The 20013-nt window shown below is 38.1% G+C and overlaps 2 long non-coding RNA genes across 2 annotated transcripts; one reads left to right on the forward strand and one right to left on the reverse strand.

Annotated features, from left to right (window-relative positions):
* The first annotated feature begins 696 nt into the window (after positions 1-696).
* Positions 697-17289, forward strand: LOC109176767. Its single transcript, XR_002053448.1, has 3 exons — positions 697-706; positions 5430-5435; positions 17157-17289. It is a non-coding gene; the product is annotated as an uncharacterized LOC109176767 (long non-coding RNA).
* LOC109176766 lies at positions 4129-17096 on the reverse strand. The gene is made up of 4 exons (XR_002053447.1): positions 16924-17096; positions 13226-13233; positions 6120-6125; positions 4129-4141 (listed from the first exon to the last, which is right to left on the reverse strand). It is a non-coding gene; the product is annotated as an uncharacterized LOC109176766 (long non-coding RNA).
* Positions 17290-20013: the final 2724 nt, after the last annotated feature.

Below are 20013 nucleotides of genomic sequence, written 5' to 3' on the forward strand. Positions count from 1 at the left end.
AGGTTGAATCGTGAAATTCGTATTGTGATATTCTTGGTGTATTTGGGTGGGAATTCGCATGTTCGGGTGTTGATTATATTTAGAAGTCATGATAGGATGTGTTATATGTGATTCTTGCTTTTGATCCGTTAATTGTCTACGTGGTGGCATCAATTGTGTTTAAAAGTGTCTAAGCATGGTTTCGGGTTCCACGGAGGATCCCGGGACGTATTTTTTGGAGAAGAGTCAGTGGGGGGTAGGGGGACCCGCCACCTATCCGCTGCCCGAAGTACCACCACCGGCAGCGGGCAGACGACTGCCCGCCTGGCACCCGCTGCCCGGAGGTTTATCACCGGCGGGGGGCCCTCCACCCGCCGGTCACCCGCTGGAAATTTGCCCACTTTGGGACTTCGGCTTCCCCGTTTGATGTTCCCCCAACCCCCGTGGTGTCCCAACGGACCTCGTTTGTCGTGCATGAGTCTAGTTGATGTTTCGGGTACCGTTCGTAGGATAAAAGAGTCTCGTATATTGCATGCTAGTTGAATTGGTAACTCGTTGGCCTAGGCGGAAGATGTATGAACCCCTTAGGACTATTCTTAGTATGTGGATAATCACGCATAAGTTTATTTATACGCTTTCCCCTTCCCAATGTGCTAATATGTGTACTATGTGTTATGTGAGCATGATACCCTAATTTGGTTGCGATCAAATTGGTTATACACGAGCTGTGGTTCGTTCTCCTGGCTGCAGTCAGTGACTCACTTCTTGGGCTGCGGTCCACTTGGGCCTCGTGTGCTATGGTCCACCGACTGGACACGCCAGGCGGTGTGTAGGGCCACTAGCCCGAGGAAGGCCATAGTCCACCGAATGAGTGATCAGGCGGTGTGTAGGGCTATGGTCGGCTGCGATCCACCGAGTGTATGTGCCAGCGGTGTGTAGGGTCGTAGTCCCCAAAGATCATTGCCCACGGAATGAGTCTCTCAGGCGGTGTGTAGGGCTTTGATCAGCTACGACCCACCGACTGAGCTCGTCAAGCGGTGTGTAGGGTCGCAGTCCCCAAAAGAGGATCACAGTCCACCGACTGAGCGCGTCAGCGGTGTGTAGGGCTGTGATTCGCCGTTGAAACTATCGACGGTCTATACAATTGGCTGCGGTCAATTCCTTCATGTTGCGGTATGAGGTAGGGTGCTGCAGGGCCGTGTTAGAGCTATATGCGCTAACCCTCATGTTTGGGGCATGCGATTGGTCCCAGGCGCCACCAAAGTGTGCTTATGTGATAAAAATTTTGACTGAAAGATGATATAAATGATATGAAATTAACCTGTGACCTTAGGATATATGATGATGTCTTTATATGTTTGATTATAACTGTGAATGTGCTTGTCCCTACTTGTCGAGTCTATTCCTGGTTTTAAAGCTAGAGTCCCTACTTGTCGAGTCTATATATATATATATATATATATATATATATATATATATATATATATATATATATATATATATATATATATACCTATATTGTATTTTAACGCGTTGGAGTGGGTTACCAGCATCATTCGCTGAACAGATATATTGTGCTTTCAGGCACAGATGATTAGCTACCGGAGCGCGCTAGAGGACCTCGGCTTAGATAGTTAGTCTTTCCTTTTGGCCTGCGCGCCTTGATGATGTAATGACAATGTTTAAAGGATAGTTAGTTAGAATAACCTGTGCATCTGAGTTCTCCAGCTCTGATGTGGCATAACATCCCGCACATTTATGATTAGTAATGCTTCGTTTTGGGATTTAATGCGAAATTACCTTTATTATATAAGTTTTAAAAGTTTCAACAATCTGGGGTGTTACAGATGGTATCAGAGCCTAAGTTCAACCCTAAGACAATGCCTTAAGGATAAGACTTTAAGACATTAGGCTTGAACTTTAGAATATTAAGCTTAAACTTCAGATGTTTAGGAACTTAGGATATAGGGATCTTAGGACGCGCGGTGAGATTGTAAGTTTATCGCTTTTTCTCACATACTTGTTCTTCATTCCTTATGCTTGCCCTAAAAAGTTGAGACATTCTTGCATACTATTACCTGTCTTGTTGCATATCACTCTTTGATTACTAACAACTTGCTTTGACATACTAAAACTTGATAAACTGTCAATTTTATTTAAATACCATACTTGTTTATTTGCTTGAACATGAAAGTTGGATTATGTTCCTAATTGATTTGTTTATAGACTGAGTCAGGAATTGCATATTGTTGCTTAACTATTTGATCAAATGTGCATTATTTGGATATCTGTTATTTGATAAAGTATTTTGGGACTTGTAATTGGTAATTTTATTCGGCATATAATAGCTCACTCTTCCTAATCATAATTGGCCAATTACTTTGATAATTAACTTACTAATAGCACGATAACTACTTACATAAGTTTGCATGGAGGAAAATTGTGGGAACGTAGCTTTAGTTAAGAAGGGGGAGAATGGGGTGTGTGATCCTTATGATATCTCGTTGAATGTCTCCCGTGTTCCTTGTTAGTATCATAATAATGTGATTCCTTAAGATTTTCCATGCATTTAAGTCCCTTTTATTGTTCGTATGAGTATAGAATTGTTTGAACTTAAATCTGTACATTCTCGTGACTTTCCCGAAGTGATTCCTTCTTCATCGTCACATTCCAGTGGGGCCTTGGCAGGAGGTCGACCACCCACCACGTGCCCTGCCACGTTCCAGTGGGGACTTGACAGGCGGTCGACCGCCCACCTCGCGCCCACTGGTACGGTATGTTTTCTTGACTTCTCATTTTATTGATCCATTGTGCATTTGTGTGTCTCCCTTGATACTTCTTATGTGTTTAACATGTAAATAACAATCTAATGCTTGAACATAAAAGTCGAATTATCTTTCTAATTGATTTGTTTATAAATTACATAGAAAATATAGGGACTAATTCTATTTCTAGAAATCTAAATCCTCGGGCACCTTGCACATTAAGATTTGACCTGAAAGGCAATCCGAGTGAGACCGGGAGAAATCCGATTAACCTAAACCAAGTGGTCATCTAGAAATTATCCTTGAAAAAAAAAATATGTTGCGTCCCCAAAACTATCTTAAAACTATCCCTCTAGACCTTGGTCCATATTGCATAATAGACCACAAGCTTCCAATGCCTTGTTTAGAACCCTTGACCTCTAAGATAAGGATCCCCTAAAACAAACACTTATACATAAATAGGTATATCACTACTACTCTAAATATATTCCCCAAAACTTCTATTATGCATATACATATATATATATATATATATATATATATATATATATATATATATATATATATATATATATATATATATATATATATATATATATATATATATATATATATATATATATATATACACACACACACACACGTTCCTAAAGTATGTAGTAAATCCCAATTACATTTGTATGCTACAGTTACACGCAAATTATTATTATTATTATTATTATTATTATTATTATTATTATTATTATTATTATTATTATTATTATTATTATTATTTTCATTATTATTACACCCTAACCCTAATCACCTTACCTAATCCTAAATCTTTCATGATTGCGTCACATACGGTACGTCCCTACATGCTTATATATATATATATATATATATATATATATATATATATATATATATATATACTTGTGAGCCTATAGAACATCCTCCCTTATTCATACGTATTCATATAAATTGTTACAGTCATATTATATACAATAATATCCCTAGCCCCAAACCATACACATGTACCCTAGCTATAATAATCTTATATGCATCTATGAGTTTGCACTTAGCATATCCTAACCCTGAAATATCATTCCGTACAAATTGCATCACTCTTATATATATATATATATATATATATATATATATATATATATATATATACATACACATATCCTGAGATAGCCCTAATTCTGCTTTTCCCCCTCGCATGACCCCCCCTGTTACCACTCCTACCTTCCCTAAATAATTAAAAACTTTAGCCTCACCATCAGGTCATCAATTAATTTAGGAATTAGCAATCAAGGGTCTTCAATTCTAAGTTGTTTAGGTATTTGGGGCTTTTAGAGGTAAGAGTTATGCCTACCTAAAATCTATTTACCACCGAGATAAAACTAATTCTCCTAAGTACTTGTGTGATCAAATTCTGTCAAGATTTCTCAAGATAAACCTTTTAGCATTTGAAAACTTATGCTATTTTACTCGTAACTATTAAAGAATATTTGTGTGCGAATTACATGCTCCAATTATAGGTGGAAATTTATATTTTCATATGTAATGCACATAGTCCGCATGTTTATGACAAAACGCACACTTACACGCATTCATGTATATATACAAAGCATGTTAGACAAAACTATATGTTATAAGGCATCCCACTATGCATATATACAATAGTATTAATTACAAGCAACCTGCATATAAGTGCCAATACTTGTTATGTGATCACCCACCATTATCCATGATATGCAAAATAAAGATCCTAATCCTATTATCTCCCCAGAATTTATTTACCCATAAGAAGCAAGAACCTTCCTCATAATTACTTGCAATCTTTTCCTCAAAATCTGATTTTCGCTATTTGAATAATTGTTATATGATTTATGACCTTCCTGAATTTATGTGACAAATGTTTGGTTATACCACGATATTGGGTACATGAATTTAATTGTTAATCATGCACTAGTTTAACATGTTGAATAATGCATATATGTGCTTTATGATTCCATAGGACTAGTTATTATTTAAGACTCAAAATAGGTTCACATGCCTTCATACTCTATGCCTATAGACTTAAGAAATTGCATATTTAGCATAATTACGACTGTATGCATACAGGCATGCCAACTTACAGGTTCCGCATATAACATAATAGTGTTAGACTTGTTATTTTGTAACTATGAGTATTTGGTATAACCTGCTAAGCACAATGATTAGGCATAGATCCTACACATATGGCATTTTGGCTCGCGACATGCTACACTACATATTAAACATTTGCATCCATTCGTAAATGAGGATTCACCTATGTTGGTATATGTGCATATGTGCTTAATAATAGTTATGTGGCAATCCGAACCTGCACCCGCGTGGTATTTGCCTCTTATTTAGGTACATAAATAATTATATGTTCGGAGCAACTTGTGATCCTATGTGTTAAATCATCATAAATCAATCAAACAATGAACATGTCGTATGTAAGACTTCTATGTTATGTTATCATGCATCCATAAAATTTACATAATGTGGGTTGCATATTCATAACCTTATTATTTGGTGCATTTTGCTAGCACAATAGTTAGGCTTAAACCCAGTAAATTTGTATGTGCATATGTATATATTTCCCATATAATATTTTCCTTATGTGCTACTATACTAATTTGGGCTCTTTACCCCAAAATGATTTCTAAGCTTCCTGTAAGGAGGGGAGAGTGTAACACCCCGTGTTACGGCCTTCAATCCCGAATTAATTATTTAATTAAATCCGTTAATAATAATTAAAAAGGATTTAATTTGATTAGAATTCCCTTTAATTAATTAGTGTGGTCCACCATGGATTGTGGACCCTTGCCTAAACTAGAGTTTTAAGCCCATTAGAAATAAAAAAGGTAAACCTTTTACTAGTCAGATTCTAATTAGGAATCCTAGACCTATATATCTATTAGGAATAAAGAAAGTAGGCCTTTATTATTCAGATTATGATTAGGATTCTCGATTCTATAAATAGGGGATTAGAAAGCAATTAGAAGCCTTACCACCCATAATTATATTATACGAAAATATTCCCGGGAGATTTCCCACCACCGAGCCTAGGGACATCAAGCGGATGGAAATCTTAGAGAAGAACCTTAATAGCCAAGGGAAGATTAATTAAGGCTAAGAGGTAACTTATGTCTCAACAAAACCTATTTTCTTTGCTATAACCTCATTCTTTGGCTTCTTCTCCATGCTTGTGTCTTGATAAATCGTTTATGATGATGATGATATGATTTGATGATTGATGAGATGATTTTATGTGTGATCTTGATGCTGATAAGTGGATCTTGATGATTGTGTGATATTCTTGATAAATCTTGATGTTTCTTGATATTAAAGATGAACTATGATCTTGATGATTTAAATATGATTAGAGCCCTAGGTTGAATCATGAAATTCGTATTGTGATATTCTTGGTGTATTTGGGTGGGAATTCGCATGTTCGGGTGTTGATTATGTTTAGAAGTCATGATAGGATGTGTTCTATGTGATTCTTGCTTTTGATCCATTAATTGTCTACGTGGTGGCATCAATTGCGTTTAAAAGTGTCTAAGCATGGTTTCGGGTTCCACGGAGGATCCCGGGACGTATTTTTTGGAAAAGAGTCAGTGGGGGGTAGGGGGACCCGCCACCTACCCGCTGTCCGAAGTAACACCACCGGCAGCGGGCAGCCGGCGGGCAGACGACAGCCCGCCTGGCACCCGCAGCCCGGAGGTTTATCGCCTGCGGGTGGCCCTCCACCCGCCGATCACCCGCTGGAAATTTGCCCACTTTGGGACTTCGGTTTCCCCGTTTGATGTTCCCCCAACCCCCGTGGTGTCCCAACGGACCTCGTTTGTCGTGCATGAGTCTAATTGATGTTTCGGGTACCGTTCGTAGGATAAAAGAGTCTCGTATATTGCATGCTAGTTGAATTGGTAACCCGTTGGCCTAGGAGGAAGATGTATGAACCCCTTAGGACTATTCTTAGTATGTGGATAATCACGCATAAGTTTATTTATACGCTTTCCCCCTTCCCAATGTGCTAATATGTGTACTATGTGTTATGTGAGCATGATACCCCAATTTGGTTGCGATCAAATTGGTTATACACGAGCTGCGGTTCGTTCTCCTGGCTGCGGTCAGTGACTCACTTCTTGGCTTGCGGTCCACATGGGCCTCGTGTGCTATGGTCCACCGACTGGACGCGCCAGGCGGTGTGTAGGGCCACTAGCCCGAGGAAGGCCATAGTCCACCGAATGAGTGATCAGGCGGTGTGTAGGGCTATGGTCGGCTGCAATCCACCGAGTGTATGTGCTAGTGGTGTGTAGGGTCGTAGTCCCCAAAGATCATTGCCCACCGAATGAGTCTCTGAGGCGGTGTGTAGGGTCGCAGTCCCCAAAAGAGGATCACAGTCCACCGACTGAGCGCGTCAGCGGTGTGTAGGGCTGTGATTCGCCGTTGAAACTATCGACGGTCTATACAATTGGCTGCGGTCAATTCCTTCATGCTGCGGTATGAGGTAGGGTGCTGCAGGGCCGTGTTAGCGCTATATACGCTAACCCTCATGTTTGGGGCATGCGATTGGTCCCGTGGCGCCACCAAAGTGTGCTTATGTGATAAAGATTTTGACTGAAAGATGATATAAATGATATGAAATTAACCTGTGACCTTAGGATATATGATGATGTCTTTATATGTTTGATTATAACTGTGAATGTGCTTGTCCCTACTTGTCGAGTCTATTCCTGGTTTTAAAGCTTGAGTCTCCTAAGTATATATCTTCCTGCTTCAAAATGGTTTTCCTATATATATATATATATATATATATATATATATATATATATATATATATATATATATATATATATATATATATATATACCTATATTGTATTTTAACGTGTTGGAGTGGGTTACCAGCATCATTCGCTGAGCAGATATATTTGGCTTTCAGGCACAGATGATTAGCTACCGGAGCGCGCTAGAGGACCTCGGCTTAGATAGTTAATCTTTCCTTTCGGCCTGCGCGCCTTGATGATGTAATGACACTGTTTAAAGAATTGTTAGTTAGAATAGCCTGTGCATCTGAGTTCTCCAGCTCAGATGTGGCATAACACCCCGCACATTTATGATTAGTAATGCTCCGTTTTGGGATTTAATGCGAAATTACCTTTATTATATTAGTTTTAAAAGTTTCGAAAATCTGGGGTGTTACAAGATTGCAACAAGACCCTGCCTGGAATGCCGTAGATGCTGCTCCTGATGTTGCCCCTGGTGTTGTTTCCCCTTCTGAGGAGGCTGGTGGTGAAGAAAATTCTGAGGAGGTATTTGAGTATCCCACTGTTAAGTTTCGGGTGCAAGCTTCTGCTCTTGTCAATGCGCTTGTGGACTTGTCGACGCAGTAGAAGGATGCTATTAGGAGTTTGGGTTTTGGGCCGCTGTTGGATTTCAAGGTGGCTGAGTGTCCTCCCTGTCTTGTCCATTGGCTCCTAACTAATTTTGATGGCCAGGCGAGGACGTTTGATCTTAGTGGTGGAAGATCTGGGTCGGTGAATGAGCGTGATGTTGAGCTAGTTTTGGGGTTTTCACGTGGTCGTATCGAGATGATGAAGCGTGATAGGCATCGTATTAGTAATCTGTTGAAGCACTGGAGATGATTGTTTGGGAAGGTTAGTCATACGGTGACTGCGTCTCTTATTGTAGATAAGGTTATCGGCGAGGTGGATGGGGGTGTCTGGTTCCAGCGACATTTCTCTATGTTGGTGGTTTCCTCGTTGGTTTGTTCTATGAGCAATGGCTATGTGAATCAGATGTACTTCGATTGTTTTGATGACGTTGGACGCATCTGGGATTTAAATTGGTGCAAGTTTCTTCTGGATTCGTTGGTGGAGATGCATGATGCTTGGAAATATGGCCGGCATCAATGCTTTGTTGGCCCCGCGGAGTTTGTTACGGTATGGTTTTATTTCTTTGTTTTTGGTGTTTTTTTTGTTGTGGTTGCATATTTTACTAATTTGATGTAGTTTACTATTCTAATTTCAGTTGTTTTATGTCGATCGGGTCTTGCCCTTTGAGCGTTCTGTCCCACGGTTGTTGCCTTCATTTCAGGGGTGGACATCTGAGCCACTGCTGACTCGTGAGTATGCGGAGATAACTGGTGGGGGGTTTGGGCGTTAAGTGATTGAGCCCTCTATGGTTGAGGTCCAGCCGAATGATAACGAGGTGGCTTGTCCTGAATTTGGTCCAAAGGTACATTGTTCTCAGTCTTATTGTTATTCGTTTCTATATCAGGGTGGTGGCTCAATGTAGTTGCATTTCATGTTGCTTCTTATTCAAGTTTGGTCATCCTGTTGTGGATATTAGTGCATTTTTTTTTTTGCTTGCTTGGCACTGTTCGTTGTAATTATTTACATTGCCCCCTGCTTTGGGTTTGTCGTGCACTCGCAGTTGGCTTTCTGTGCTCGCATTGTGTATGTAGTTGGCGCTTGGTCATGTTCATTCTGGTAGGCAGTGTACATTTATGGTTACCTTCTGTGCACTCTCTTCTTATTTAGTGTGCACGTGGGTCTCATGCTAACTTTTGTGTTGGTTTTTTGTGCTCGCATTGTGTTTATAGTTGTGGTTTGGTCCTTTTCATTTAAGTAAGCAGTGTGCAGTTATCGGTATTTCCTGTGCACGCTGTTTTTATTCTGTGTGCACGTGGGTCTCATGCTAACTTATGTGTTCTCTTCTGTGTCTCCGTAGACTTTTGAGTGTGTGGTTGGTGAGGTGGCTGCTGTATTTGCAAGTTCTATTACTAGTTTGTCTCATTTTTTCACGATGGCACGTGGTACGGTTATGGAGGGGGATGTTTGTCGTCAATTGTATGCTACTATCTAGCCCCGTTTACAGGCTCTTGATGTTCAATTTTGTGCGATTTCTGAGGGGGTGGGCTTGAATGATATGCCGTCTTTTAGCCTTGGGTTAACCCAGCAGTTTGGTGGTGTTGGTCTGAATGTTAGTGGTTTGGATGCGGTGGATGAGTTGGCTGGCGATGTTCGTGCGGACGGTATGGGTCTTGATCGTGATTGTGTTAATGATATTGATGCGGTAAGCTTTGTGTTTTCTGCTTTTTATGAGTTTGATGTTTGGTGCTTGTTGTTGGTTTTCTTTTTCTTTTTTTTGTTTGGTGTGGGTTTTAATAATTTGGCGGTGTTTTTCCGTGTAGGGGATCGGGAATGTTTGCGTCGAGCAAGCAGGTTTGGGGGCCCTTGAGAAAGAGGTTTCTTTGCCCGAGTGTATTGATAAAGGCAATGTTGATGTCGGTTCAGGGCTGGGTCGTTCCCCTATGGCGGAGTGTCCAGAGTTTTCTACACAGTTGAGGTTGGGTCCTTATTATTTAGTTTTGTTGTGGGTGTCTGGGGGATTATTGCGTTTGTATGAAGTTGTCCTGTCTCTAAGGCTGGCTAGCTTGGTTGTTGGTTATGTTTGTTGATATCTATATGTTGTATTTTTTTGTTATTTCGCATGAGTGCTTGAAAGTTAGTGGTTGTAGTGATCCTTCCGTTTCAGGTGGCCCAGTTTGTGGTGCCCCTGCTAAAGTTGTCTGTCCCTTTAAGCCTCTTGGTTCTACTGTTCCGGGTGCCGTCTCTCGTTTGGAGTATCAGGCTGCTGGCGTCACTATACCTGTTACGTGGGGGGTCTGGCTCTGACATGTCAATTTATACTAGTGTTGTTTTTGTGTTTGTTATTGCTGTGTGCATGTTATATCTTTGTGTGTGCTTACAGTCCTGATGTTTGGCAATGTTAGGGGTCAAATTGTGTTCAGTGTTGGTCAATGTTCTATGTCATGGGAGAGTTTGTTGACTCTTATCCCGGGTTCAGAAGTTGACGTTGGCGTTATAGATGCTTGGGCATCGGTTCTCAATCGCCGGGAGGCTGCCAAGGCTGCTACGGTGCCTACACGGCTCTTTGCTTCTACCTTCACTACAGTTAGTTTCAATTCCGTTAATTCCATTTCCGTTTGTAGTCGTTGTGTCTCTTTCTTTTGTTTATTCATTCTCTTGATGGTTTTTTGGTGGTTTCGTTGGGGTTTGTAGTTGTCTACAGTTGTTGATACTTCCCAATCGTTGGACAAGAGGGTCAGTTGGTTTTGTGAGAGGTTGCGGATGGACATGGTTTTGTCGCCGTATGCAAACAATTGTGAAGTTGACATGGTATACTTGTGTTTTCTCCTTTTTTTTTTACTGTCATGAGGTTGCCCGTGCACACGTTGTCTTAACCACGTGCACAATAATGCAGTTGGTGCGAGTGGGCATTCTTTTCTGTGCACAGCTCCATCACTCCATTTTTTTTTTGTTTTCTGTGTAGTTATTTTTCCCCATTTTGCGTCGTAGTCACTGTTTCTTGTTGTGCTTTGATTTCCAACGCGGTCGGTATGAGATTATTGATAATGACTCTAATCCCAGAGCAAAGGCGGCGAAGTACGACGATTGTATTGAGGAGATGGTTAGTGTTTTTATGGTTGCACACCTTCCCCACTTTTGTTGTCTCTCTGATCTGTTTTTCATTTCCTCCTTGGCCTATGCTTTGAATGTTGTGTCAATGTTTTGTTATGTTCGTTTACAGAAGGTCATGCTATTTGCATTCTGTAAAGTTGTTGTTCCTGGGATGTCTGCTGCTTTTGGTGGTTTGGAATCTAAGCGTTTGCAAATGGCTTGGCGGGATTCAAAGAATAAGATTGATTGCGGTGTTTTTATGATGCGGCACATGGAGTCGTATCTCGGGCAGCGCGTTCTTGATTGGGATTGTGATCTAGTTAAGGGGGACACTACGATTCTGCACAAGTTGAGGATGCAGTACATGAGGGAGCTCATCCTTTGTGAGCATAATGTGCATCGGTCTTGCCAACCTTGCTCGTGCGTATCAGTCGATTTCAGTTCCTCCTTCGGCCGTGTAGTTATATTTGATATTTAGTTTCTTGTTTTTTGAATCTTGTGTGTCATGCACACAAGAAATGCCAACAGTGGTGTGTTTTAATTTTTGGCATGTGTAAACTGTTAGCCGCACCTTCGTGTAGTTATGCGTGCATAATATTGTGATCATATTATTTTTGGATGTTTATATGCGGCGCAAATGACGCCTTTTATTTATACTAACTTGTATTTGTGGATTTGGTATGTTTGTTGTCAGTGGTGTGGTAGTTTGTGTAGTCTATATTGTTGGGAATATATTTTTTGTTGCGGTGTGCATCGTTGTGGGTTTCTGCGTGCGTCGGTGTGAATATATATTGGGCTACTCGGTTTGTTGTGTGTGCATCGATGTGTTGAATTGTGTGCGCGGATCTACGGGTTTAGTTACAGTATGCTTTTCGTATGGTCTTTAGTTGTGGGTGTTATGGGGTTAGTGTGTTGCATGTGTGCACCGCTTTGTACTTTTTGTGTGCGTGGGGTCGTAAACTAGGTGGTTGTTCTCGACGTTTTGTGCGCATACATATTACCCTGTGTGCATAGGTTAATTTGTGTGGACGCCTTTGTTTATTCCCCCATCCTATGGGATTAATATTCTGATAAATATGAGTATTGTTTGGGTTGCTGTAAACCAGAGTAGTGGCAGTACTGGTCATTTTAAACAACTACCACTTTTTAAAAAAAATTAAAAAAATTAAACTATGGGGCCTAATACGTAAAATAATGTCGTAAGAGTCTTTTGTTCTGCATGTGTTTTGTTTCAGCCTTATGGGGGGTTCCAATGCGTGCATGCTGGTTAGAGTGGTGTGCTTGGTATTTATCTGGTCTGTTACTGTGTTTTCCATGGTTGAGGTTTATGGGGTGTACGGTTATGTGCATGCCAGCGTAATATAACGTGCCTCCGGGTTTATTGGTGCGTGTTGTTCTATAATTCTGTACTGATGACTTTGTTCTTTGTTATGTCAGCAAAATATGGTGTTTGTTATGTGTGCATGTGTGTACCTGTATTTGTGCGTAGTTCATTAATCTCCTTCTACCCCCCCCCCCCCCTCCCCCACCGGACATCACAGTTGTATTAATAGAAAGTGAGCATACATATTTTCCACTGTGCGTGGGGTAGTTGTTAATTATTTGGGAACTAAGTGGTTGTACTAATTTTTATGGTAGTTGCATATGTTTGCATGCATATACCGTGGTGTGTGCACATTGTATGTACTCATTATCAATAAACAATATGTAATGAGTATCAAGTTTGCTTAGAATAAATAATGAAATCTAGTTCATAATTGAAAACTAAACCATCTGTAATGAGTATCAAGTTTGCTTAAAATAAATAATGAAATGTAGTTCATAATTGAAAACTAAATGGCAGTGTTCACTATTTTTGAAATAAAATTATTCTAAACTTCGTCTGATGCAAGTTTATCTGGACAGGTGCGACTATTGTGGCCTGGTAGATCGCATATATTGCATATCCTTTCTTTTTTCTTCTGGTTCTTTCTGATGGCTTTCTCTTTGTTACTTTTGAGTCTCTTCCCACTTCCTTTGTTCTTTGCGATTTTCGATGGTTTTATTTGTATGTCTATTGGTCTGGCTGATCCGACTAGTCTTTCAAGCACAGATTCATTGTTCCCACCCTCTTGTGTTTGTTGTCTCTCACTTTGTAGATCTTTTTTCAGTTGTTGCAATGTTGCCAACATTTGGTCCATTTTGGTAGGCCAACCATTCACCAATCCCATGCAGTTGTAGAATTCACTCCAAAGTTGATTTGCAACTCTTGTCCCTTCATTCGTTGTGGGAATATTTGTTCTTCTTGCCCATGGAACATCGTACAGTGGTTGTGCACGTGCGTCTCTTGTCCAGCGTGGAACAATATACTTTTGTGGGATTGTTTCATATCCTTTTGCTTTCATAACCGCCAACACATGTTTGCATAGTATACCATCACGGTTGAATTTGTTGCACGCACACTCTATTTTCTCCACTGCTGGGTTTTGTGTAACTTCAAACATTTTCCCACCTGTTTCCTCAACTTTGTACTTCCATATTTCGCCTATGTTGTTTTTGTCGGTGATGTGGCACGTGAAACTAGCCTCCCATACCTCTTGTTGAAATTCATAGAATATGTATGGTGTACACTGTTGCAGCGTGTTTCTCAATACTCAGCGGTGTTTTAGTTTCAGGGAAGGAACCTTCATTCTTTGCTATGAGTCTTGCCTCTTTATGTCTTTGTTCTCCAATGACACTATTGTATTGTGCCATGAATTCTACCAAGCTGCAGTGGTGGTTTGTAAACTTACCAAAATAGCTGTTTTCTGATTCTGACCTCGATGTTGTCCTGAGTAGTCCTCCCATAAGTATGTTGTTGAAGTATGTAGGTATCCATGATGCATGTGCCTCGTACAGCTGGGCAAACCACTTATGACCCTCAAGGTTGTAGCCTTTCATTACTGTTTCCCATTTTGTCTTGAATTCATCTTTGGTCAATGTGTCATCCCATACGGTACTATTCAGTGCCTTCTTGAAGTCCTCGGTATGCCACAAGGCAACCCCTACCTTTTCCCCAACTTTTGCCATAATGTGCCACATACAGAATCTGTGCCTAGTTGTTGGCATTATTTGTGGTACAACTATCTTTAGTGCTAGATCTTGGTCAGTTATTGTACATCTTGGTGTGTATTCCATTGCAGTTTTGAACTTCTTTAGTAGCCTATCATACGACTCTACATCCTCTTTCGCAATCAGGCCTGCCCCGAATGTTATGCATCTTTTGTGGTTATCTACCCCTGTGAAAGGGACGAACACTAACTTGTACCTGTAATGTTACCATTTTTGGGATTAGTATTGCACACAAATTTTGGTACGTGTAAACAGTATGCAACTCTCTTCATGTTTTTTTACGTGTTTCATTGTTCTCGTTGCTGTGCACGCCAATCTGTTGCATCACGCACACATGGCACTATCTATTAATTTTCAGCGTTTCTCTTCTGTGCACACGTTTATTTCACGTCTTGCACACACAGTATTCAACAACATTAATTTAAATTGAGGTGTATCTGTTTGTGCTGTACGTAGCATCAAATGACATGACATCGTCAAAGCATGCAAATTTCTTCCTTGATTCTGCGTCTGCCCAAAATAACCTAGATAATTGAGCTTCTTCATCTATGTCGAAATCGAAATAGAAGTTCGGGTTTGTCTCTTTTCTTTTGAACATGTCTTCTATCACCATCTGAGCGTCTGCCTCTGCTATATAAGCCAATAGGTCCCTCCTGAAATTGCAGAATTCAATGCATGTTGCCCCTATATCAGTAAAACTTCCTACCATCTCTTTGAACAGTCTGAAAGCTTTTGTGGGTCCTATGTTTGTCTTCTCACAGTTAGCCAAAAATGTTTTGTGCCCGATCTCAAGTTGCCTATTAATCTTTAGAAATGGTCTACCTTCATTCGAGCATAGACAGTGTGTATGTTGCAGCTGGATTGCATAGACTTTGTATCCGCCAGTGTCATACTTTGTCATTACCATACGCGCCATACAACCTATCCTGTTCGACACCCTCCTTCGTCTCTTTTTTTCTTTCGAGTTATTCTTGGATTCTTTCTTTTCGGACTTGTATCCCTCCTGTGAGCACAACATGTATTTAATTGTCATTTCCCCCGCTCGATTTTTACGCTTTGTGCCGTGCCTAACATCAAATCTGACCTCGGTAGCGTATGCTATGTAGAATCAATCCCGATGTCTACTGTTTGGAATCGTTGCCCTTCGTACGGTGTCTTCTCATTTTGGGTTGTAGGTATCCAGTATTTTGCACCGTCGTCGCCTATTACCATTGCACATTGTTGTTCACTGTGGTCACGTTGATCTTGACCTATTGCGCATAGCAAATATAGATTAGAGGTGTGCATTAACATTCAAATTGTATTCATGTTTGTGCTGGGTTTTTGTAGCGGTTGGTGGGGTTTTTATTGTGTGCATGCTACAATCTCATTCTGTACACGGGGTTCAAAAGCACATGTTTCATCGCTGATTCACTGCTCTAGCAATACTTTCACCCCTGTTTAGGTTTGTTTTTTGGAGCCGTAGGGGGGGTTCTAAGGTGTGCACACTAGAGTCGATTCGTGTGCGTAGGAGGTTATCCGCATTTTCTCATGCGTACAGCCTAGCTATCATCTCCTGGTAATTATTAGGGTTTAGGATTGCTCTTATACGCACAGATTTGGACGAATACATTGTAATCAACATCATAGTAATTTATTCTTATCCTGTACAATATTCTTAACCACATACAATTCAGTAGTAATCGCATTGTGTCATTCAACTATCATAATCAAGATGGAATGATTACCTGGTAGTGATGGAGACGTATAATCCATGTTCGTGTCCCGGAGTTCTCGTTCGAAGCCTCGCCGGAATCGCACGTCTGTTGTCTGTTTGACGTTGGATTAGTTCGCCGGACTTTCTGGGTTGCGTGTGGATTGGTGTGGTGTATTCCTACTGCAATTATTCTACGGTAATTTAGGGTGAATATTATCATCCAATTTCTTCCGTAATTAGGATTATATGTTAATGTCAGCATTGCTCTTTTAATATATATATATTTATGATACTCGTTTTTTTCTCCCTAAAATCTGATCCATTAATCTAATCTAATCTGATGGCCCCTATTTGTCCAGTGATTTGTATTTTAAGAGGGCTTGCATTTGAATGCCACACACACACACACACACACACACACACACACACACACACACACACACACACACACACACATATATATATATATATATATATATATATATGTATATATATATATATATATATAGATATATTTATATGTGTATGTGTATATACATACATGTATATATATGTATATATATACACATACACATATACATATATATGTATATACACATACACATACACATATACATATACATATACATATATATATATATATATATATGTATGTATGTATATGTATTTGCGTATGTATATGTATATGTGTATGTGTATATACATATATATGTATATGTGTATGTGTATATATGTATATGTGTATGTGTATATATATATACACATACACATATACATATATACACATACACATATACATATATATGTATATACACATACACATATACATATACATACGCAAATACATATACATACATACATATATATATATATATATGTATATATATATATATATATATATATACATACTTATTTTGAGTAATATTTCTAGTAATATTTCTTATGTCTATCTCTCTTTTTTTTTTCTATGGATGCTATATATGCGGTATTTTTAATTTCATTTTTTTTTATTTTCATATTTTTATTCAATGTTTTTATTTTATAAGAATAATCCTTCTAAGTTTCTAACTTTTAAGATCTTTAGGGTGATTTATTACTTTTTTCTATATACAAATATATATTTTTTTTCTGTTCGTAGTTCTTCTAGAGTATGTGGTACTTGGGGATGATAAAGGAAACTAGATAGTTATATGAGTGAAAAAAAAATGGCTTCGAATTTGGCAGTACAATGATTAAGTATTCTTTCCTATGTACAAGAATAAAGTTAAAAAAGCAAATATAACAAATTTATATATATATATATATATATATATATATATATATATATATATATATATATATATATATATATATATATATATAGTGAAAGGTTCCCGTGCATTTGTTGCTTCCCATGCGGATGTTTTTATTTTATAAGAATAATCCTTCTAAGTTTCTAACTTTTAAGATCTTTAGGGTGATTTACTCTTACCAAGACTATATGGTCTAATGGTACCCGGGTTAGACTTCCATTTGGAAGGTTGTAAGTTGAGCCTCAGTGGAGGCGTTATTGGTTCTTTGTGTTTCAGTAGATTGGGAAAGTATATGAACAATACTACAATACTGGATTAAGTCTTATTTCCTATGTACAAGAATAAAGTTAAAAAAGTTTTATATATTTGAACGGAGAAGCTAACGAGTTTCTCCGGTTGAACTGAATAGAGAAGCCCACCGGCTTCTCTGTCAATCATGACAGCCAAGCTGCCATGCGTTGCTGTTTGCTTTTTTTTTTTTTTTTTTTTTAAAAAAAGATTTGAACGGAGAAGTCAGCGGGTTTCTCCGTCTGAACTAAACAGAGAAGCTTGCCGGCTTCTTTATCAACCATGGCACTTTGGCTGCCATGACCTTGCTGCTTCCCTACTTCCATTTTATTTTGTTTTATTTTTAAAGTTTTATATTAGATTTGAATTGAGAAGTCCCAATCGAACGAGGCAATGAGTTTCCCCGTCAACTATGGCAGAGCTGCCATGGCGTTTATGTTTGCTTGTTTCTATCCTTTTTTAGTATAATTATTTTATTTTTTAAATAAGTTTAAAAATATTAATTCACATGATGTGGCATCTTACATGACATCTTAGGTGGCATGTAACTTGAAGATAACTTACTATTATAGGTTAAATGAGTTAATTGCATTATTTTAACAAGTTCAAGGGTTTAATTTAATTAAATGTTTTTTTAGTTCGAATCTCTAATTGCACTTTGATATATAGTTTGAAGATCTATTTGACCCTTATTCGTATAGATTATAGCAATACTTAAAATGGTGTAAATGTCGTCATAAAAATTGGACAAAAGCTTAAACTTTAATGACTTATTAATCATTGCCCATAGAAAATAGAACCATAACGGGACGTTTGATTGAAATGAGGGAATTAGGTGATAAAAGGAATGCAATTTCTTCTACCAGGACTATATGGTCTAATGGTACCCGGGTTGGACTTCCATTTGGAAGGTTGTAAGTTCAAGCCTTAGTGGAGGCGTTATTAGCTCTTTGTGTTTCAGTAGGTTGAGAAAGTATATGAACAGATACTACAATGTAATAGAGCTATAAAGTGGTAATTAGAATAATTGGTATGCATGGGAATTGAAATGGAATACATAGTCTAAAGTGTCCATTATTATTATTATTATAAATCCTAAATTACCAAATTCAAATTTTAGTTTTGAAATTTATGTAACACGCTATAAATAAACTCTAAAATTGCATAACGAAATCAATAAAATAAATAAGAAAGTTTTGAGAAAACATATTTGATTGATGTTGGCCTATTGATTAACGTTTTGTGTTGATAGTAGAAGAAGACACACTATAATCGAAAGAGAGAGGTCAAACATCAATTTTATTTTAAAAAGGATGGATAATTTTGTCTCAAAGTTATTCTTTTTCATTCTAAAATCCATATAATTGAAATGCTAAAGGGGACATGGGATTCGAATTCCATGAAAATGAGAGAACTTCAATTCCGCGGAATTGCAACTCCCTCAAATCAAACGAATGAATTTGTTTGCCTTCGAAATTATGTAGGAATTTAGGTAGGAATGAAATTGTAATTCCCTCCAACCAAACGTTCCGTAATTAAATAAAATTTATGTCACATATTCTAATTTTATTAAATAAAACATTAAAATAAATTATTTTAAAGAAAAACATTAAAATAAACAAAAAGTGTGGCTTTTTAAATAAATCAAATAACATATATTGTGTCAACAAATAGTATAAAATAGGATGCAAAAGTAAGAATAGGTATAGTATTACGCATTTCATATATAGATTTTTTAATAAATAACGATACCTTTTGTATTTATTAAATATATCAAATAAAACAAATTCAATTATACATTGTCACATTATTGATATAAAAATTTGTTTAAGTCAAGTGGTTTTATTTATTTTTTTGGGTGTGTATATGCGAATGCTACACTGGCATTGTGGCTAATGACATGCTTAATAATAAGATTCACATCAATTATTATCTCATGGACCATGGTTTACATTATAATGTGGACCATTAACATACATATTTATTTTTAATATATTCAAAAATTACTTTTAGTGTATATCATTTTAATATATTAATAAGCTTACAGTACATTAAAATAAATATTTATTAGTAATCCATATGAAATAAGTTTCATGGTCCCCAACATAATTTGCCATCATAGAGGGTGGCATACAAGATTCTTAGCAATAAGTTTTATTATATGTTGTTTGTGAGAAGTGGGGGCAATTAGTACCTACAGATCACATGAAGGGAATAAATCCTCCCACAAAATAAAAAAGAGTTAATACCTCCCATGGTCCTCCGAGTATTAGGGGTGAGCATAAATACCGAAAAACCGATAAAACCGATGACCGATAACCGAATCGACCGAAAATTTCGATTTTTGGTCGGTTATCGGTTACAAAGTAAAAAAAATCGATTTTTCGGCTAATCGATTATTGTCCATTCGAAACC

This window comes from Ipomoea nil, unplaced genomic scaffold (genome assembly GCF_001879475.1).
Source record: "Ipomoea nil cultivar Tokyo-kokei standard unplaced genomic scaffold, Asagao_1.1 scaffold0755, whole genome shotgun sequence".
Classification (NCBI taxonomy): Eukaryota; Viridiplantae; Streptophyta; class Magnoliopsida; order Solanales; family Convolvulaceae; genus Ipomoea; species Ipomoea nil.